Source organism: Megascapheus bottae, chromosome X, assembly GCF_031878675.1.
Source record: "Megascapheus bottae isolate mThoBot1 chromosome X, mThoBot2.hap1, whole genome shotgun sequence".
Taxonomy (NCBI): Eukaryota; Metazoa; Chordata; class Mammalia; order Rodentia; family Geomyidae; genus Megascapheus; species Megascapheus bottae.
This window is the reverse complement of record NC_143547.1, coordinates 34227224-34233011: the sequence shown is the minus strand read 5'-3', so window position 1 is coordinate 34233011 and position 5788 is coordinate 34227224. Positions and strand designations below refer to the sequence as shown.

Here is a 5788-nt window from a genome sequence, read left to right as displayed (position 1 = left end):
CATTGGCACCAAGTTTCATGAAATAATCTCTTTTATTTCTCTCACGGTCGTGGGGCTTGAACTTTGGGCCTGGCTGCTGTCCCTGAGCTCCTCAGCTCAAGGCTAGCACTCTACACTTGAGCAGCACCACTTTGGGTTTTCTAGTGGTTAACTGGAGAAAAGAGTCTCACAGAATTTAGTGCCTGGGCTGACTTTGAACCTCAATCCTCAGATCTCAGCTTCCTGATTAGACAGGATTACAAGCGTGAGCCATGAGCACCAGGCTTCATGTACTACTCTAGAGGGTGAGTATTCATCTTTAATTTCTAAGTTGCAATATAAATTCAAAAGCCTTCATCAAAGAAAATTTTGTGACTTACTTCACTTATTCCAAGGCACTGAGAGTCCTGAAATATAGACAGAAAGCATCATCAGTTTGTATGGAATATTTTCCCAAGGGTTTAGAGATTCTCCACAGGCCAATAACCCCTGGTTCACTGTCACTTACTGCATGTTTTCCAAAGACTTCAAGTATCTGGAAAGTGGAAGGCGCCTGTACAAAAGAAACAAAAATAAGCATAAAGTTGAACAGCAATTTTATCAAGATGACTGTGTCCTGGGGCAAATATCATATTACTGAACCTAAGAATAAATTGTTCTACAATAAAGATTAACTTCTAGGAACATAGAAACAGAGTACTAGTGTAGAGTTAGGCTCATAGATACAGTATGTGTTTCATAATCTATTTGTTAACCTCAGCAGGACAAGTCATATCACATATATATTTCAAATATAGATTGCAGCTATTAACCTCGCATAATTTCACATTATCTTGCTAAACAACCCTCTTTTTTTTCACCAAATATGTAAAAGAAAGGAATAAAATTAGAAGAGGGCTGGGAGTGTAGCCTAGTGGTAGAGTGCTTACAGAACATGCAGGAAGCCCTGGGTGCAATTCTGGTACCACATACACAGAAAAAACTAGAAGTGGAACTGTACACTATCCTTGAGAAAGCTCAAGAACAGTGCCCAGGCCCTGGATTCAAGCCCCAAGACCAGCAAAAATAAATAAATAAATAAATAAATAAATAAATAAATAAATGGAAGAGTAAAAAGAAAAAGATTTATATGCAGAGAAATCAAAGTATGCAGTTGTAGTATCCAATGTATATATGTGAAAAAGGAAATAAGAAAATTGAGAGAAAGGGTGGGGTTAGGAGAGATGGGAGAGAATGATGAGAGTGGTGACGTTGATCAAGATGCATTGTACTCATAAACAGACACATTCAGTTGCAACACCTTTGTACAACTACTTAAAGATAATAAAGATAATAAATAGATGAACCATACAAGGTAATGAAACTCAAATAGAGAAATCACATTTTCATTAGACCAAAAACACAAAATACCAAGTAGAACTGAAGCCATTGGGTTGATGACAGGATTTGAAATTTAGAGTGGGGAAGATGGGAGGGGAAGGAGACCAAAAGCCATCAGGCTAGGGAGAGAGCTTACCCTTGTTTGTGGGGTTAAAACAAGCTTTAAAATATTGCATCCATACTCACAGACACTCAGATAATTATAGCATACTTTCTTTCATACGTGGAATCTAGATACATACATACAAGGAAAGGAAAAAATAGTAACCTTAAATGGAGGACTATTTGAGGAGGAAGACGGGATTAAGGTAAGAGGGATGCTGGTAGGTAATAAATAAAACCAACAAACATAGGCATGCGTGGGAATGTCATAATACAATCTGGTATTTGTACCATGAAAAATGTTGAGAATTGGAAGTGGAAGTATGGCTCAAGTAGTAGAGCACCAACATTGGGTGAAAAAGCCACACAAGAGTATAAGGCCTTGAGCTGGGAGTTTGGCCTAGTGGTAGAGTGCTTGCCTAGCATGCACGAAGACCCAGGTTCAATTCCTCAGTACCACATACATAGAAAAAGGCCGGAAACTGTACTGAGGCTCAAGTGGTAGAGCTCTATCTAGCCTTGAGAAAGTCCAAGGACAGTGCTCAGACTTTTGTCACTGTAACATAATACCTGAGCAGAACATTTTCTGGGAGGAAATAGTTAGTTTTGCTCACCGTTTCAGAGGTTTGGACCACAGGACTGAAATCACTGCTGCAGAGGACTCAGTGCCTAAGAAGGTAAACACAGGGAAACACTTACCTAGGGATGCCCTGCCCCCACCACCAAGCTCTCTTCTCAAAACAAAGTCTTTCAAATGAGTTAAAACCTTTAGGCCAGAGATGGGTGGGACCTGGCCTATTCCTGGGATGCCCTCAAGACATCTTTTCTATTGTCCAGATGCAAAGCACTTGGCTTCTATTATATAGCCACAATTCCTTAGCAGCCACTATTTCCTTGGCCCCAACTTTTTTTTTTGACAGTCCTGGGCTTCAGCTCAGGGCCTGAGCACTGTCCTTGGACTTTCTCAAGTCTAGAGCTCTACCACTTGAGCTTCAGTACCACTTCTGGCTTTTTTCTATGTATGTGGTACCCGGGAATCGACCCCGAGTCTTCGTGCATGCAAGGCAAGCACTCTACCACTAGGTCAAATTCCCAGCCCATCCTTGGCCCCAACTTTTACACAGGCTTCTTTTCTAGGGAAATGTGTTGTTTTCCACCTTTATTTTTGTTTGTTTTGTGTTTCTGAGAAAGAGTCTCTGTTTGTGGCTCCTATAGGCCTAAAACTTGCTACTTAGCCCAGGCTGCCCTTGAGCTCCCCATCCTCCTGCTTTAGCCCTCCAAGTTCTGGAAATACAGCCTTGCACCTCCACCAACCCAACCATTCACTCCACTTTTTGCTGTAATGACATTACTGCTTGAATTTGGGGCTGCTTTAAAATTTCTTCTACCAGATTTGTCTGTCTCCTTCAAACTCAGCCTCTCACAAAATCTTAAAGCCATAGACACAATTTACTCAAGAACTTTGCCTGAATGTAACAGGAATAAACTCTGGCTCAATTTCCTATATAATTTTTGTATGTGTGTGTTGTGAGCATTTAATAGGGTGAAAATATTAGCATGATAGATATAATAAATATATGAAAATGGTATATGATAAGTATATTGTGGAATGCTAAATGAATATGTTATAAAATAGTGATATAATATGAGAAGAGTAATTAAATGAAATACAGTAATGAAATGAAACTAAAAATATATTGCCAATACAAACTTGTACCTAAAGGCTTATGGACATGGGAGATAAAAATGATGTAAGGACTTGTATGACTGTAATCATGGAAACGGCCAGGAGCCTGGCTTACAAGATGTAGTATCATAGGAGCTCCTATGATACTACACCTGGGCAGAATAGAGCAATAGCTAGAGTAAACAACCGGTGCATCTCTGGTTACACCTCTGACCAAGGGCGTAACCAATCCAGACCAAGCAAGGACCAAGGTGTAACCAATCCGAATCAGGCTTGAAGGAGTTTGGGCCAGAAAGGAGCAGGCCAAGGACCAATATAAGCAAAAGGCCCAGAATGAGAGACAGCGTTTCTGCTGGCCTTAACCTAGAGTGCAGTTCGAGGATTTTTGGTTATGTAGAAGCTGCTCCTTGCCCGAGAAGACCGACGAGGACCGAGACTCGCGGCCCGGAGCTCACTGGAAACTGAAGAAGACCGACAAGGACCAAGATTCCTCCCATGGCCCGGGAGCTGCGTCTAAGGTCTGACAGGCACGCCCTGTTCGACTTCAGGACTAAGAGATGTCAGAGAGCTGAGTCCAGCGGGTGTGCTGGATAGGCAGATTAGGATTAGGCAAGTTAGGACTAGAACATAGGAACTAGAATATAGTGTCAACTCTGCTGAGATATGTTAAATCAGTAAACTATGTTGCATCATATTATCTGCCTATTGGTGAATTAGTTTGCCTGCTCATGACAGTGTGCCAGTTCTGGGACTTGAACTCAGGATGGGAGTTTAAAGGCAACCCAGATAGTACAATCCATAAAAGTCAGAAGTAGAGCTGTGGTTCAAGTGGTACAGGGCCAGCCTTGACAGAGAAAGCCAAGTGAAAATGCAAGGACTTGAGTTCAAACCCCAGTATGGCACACACTCAATAATAAAAAAAAGACATAGACATAATAAATGAAGAGATATATATCAGGAAGCTCAATATTAAAATCTTTCAGGATTTTATATTTTACTCTTAAAATTAAGTCGATCTCCGAAGGAATATTGAAACTTTTTCAGTTGATCCTCAGTATTGTATCAAAAAAGAAGTCTAAAATATCTAAAGTTACGGAAGGAAATGTGAAAAGATTTATCCTCCAAGATGACTAGAATTGTTAGAAAGATGTAGTATAATTAAAGATAATTAGCCAGGAGCCAGTGGCCCATGCCTGTAATCCTAGCTACTCAAGAAACTGAGATCTGAGGATTTCAGTTCAAAGCCAGCCCAAGCACAAAAGTCCTATGAGACTCTAATCTCAAATTAACCACCAGAAAACCAGATGTGATGCTGTGCCTCAACACAGTAGAGGGATAGCCTTGAGCTGAATAGCTCAGCAACAATGCCCAGCCCAGAGTACAAGCCTCATGACCCACAAAAAAATCATCAATAGAAGGAAGAAAAGTGGTCAAAGAAAATATCATACAGAAATATACCCAATTTGCAGAACTATTTCTCTTTAGCACTTACTCCTTAAATGCTATATGACTTTATAATTTATTTGATTATTCTGTCTTTTTGATACTGGTCCTGGGGCTTGAACTCAGGGCCTGGGAGCGGTCCCTGTGCATTTTTGCTTAAGGCTAGTACTCTACCACTTGAGTCACAGTAGCGCTTGTCTCTTTTTGGTGGTTAATTGGAGATAGAGTGTCACAGACGTTCCTGCCTATGATGGCTTTGAACCATATCTTCATATCTCAGGTACAAGCTATTGGTGCCCAGTTTTATAGTTCTTATTTCCAACTGAAATTTCATGATCAGTCTTCACTGTCAAAACTTCTATCCACATTTTGGTCTTCTGAGCTCCCACCTAACTCACCAGTAAGCTCTGCTTACAACATGGTAGGCTTTCTTTAGACTTCCTTTCTAACTTTTTTGCTAGTCTCAGGGCTTGAACTCAGGATCCTGGGCACTGTCCCTGAGCTTCTTTTGCTCACAGCTAGCACTCTAACACTTGAACCACAGTGCCACTTCCAGGGCATCATGTATGCCAGGCAAAAACACTCTGCCACTAAGCCACTTGCCCAGCCCTCTTTTGCAACTTTTTCCAGATGTCTTCCATAAATGAATTTGAAAGGCTTCACATCAACAACCTCAATCTTAGTACCAATTTTCTCCGTTAAAATTTTGTCACTGTGACCTAATACCTGAACAAAACAACTTAAGAGAAGAAAGATTTATCTGGGCTTACTGTTTCAATCGATCATGGCAGAAAGGATATGATAAAGCAGACTTATCATGTAGTGGTTAAGAAGCAGAAGGAGAGAGTGTCTGTTCTTTGGCTTTCTATATTTCCCCTGTTTTATTCCATCTGAGCTTCCACAATACCATTCACATTCAGTGTAGGTCTTCTTGCTTTGGAATCGCTTCTGAAAAGTCAAAAGACATGCTCAGAAGTGGGCTTCACTGGTTTTCATAGCTGCTTCTCAAATAGATCAAGCTGACAGTTAGGACTAATCATAGGGAACTAATGAATGAAAGTCGGCTAGAGGAGAGAGCTAAAACTGTCGACTCAAGCTAAGATGAATTATTCTAAAGTTCTGGGACATCCGAGACATCAAGAGGCATCAGAACTCTTATACTGAGATTTTCTAGTATAAAGAAGCCTTAAGTTCTGG

General features: G+C 40.7%; 1 long non-coding RNA gene across 1 annotated transcript; it reads right to left on the bottom strand.

Annotated features, from left to right (window-relative positions):
- Positions 1 to 359: 359 nt before the first annotated feature.
- On the bottom strand, positions 360 to 2110 carry LOC150040811 (uncharacterized). Its single transcript, XR_016533843.1, has 3 exons — positions 2076 to 2110; positions 488 to 532; positions 360 to 386 (listed from the first exon to the last, which is right to left on the bottom strand). It is a non-coding gene; the product is annotated as an uncharacterized LOC150040811 (long non-coding RNA).
- Between the last annotated feature and the right edge of the window lie 3678 nt (positions 2111 to 5788).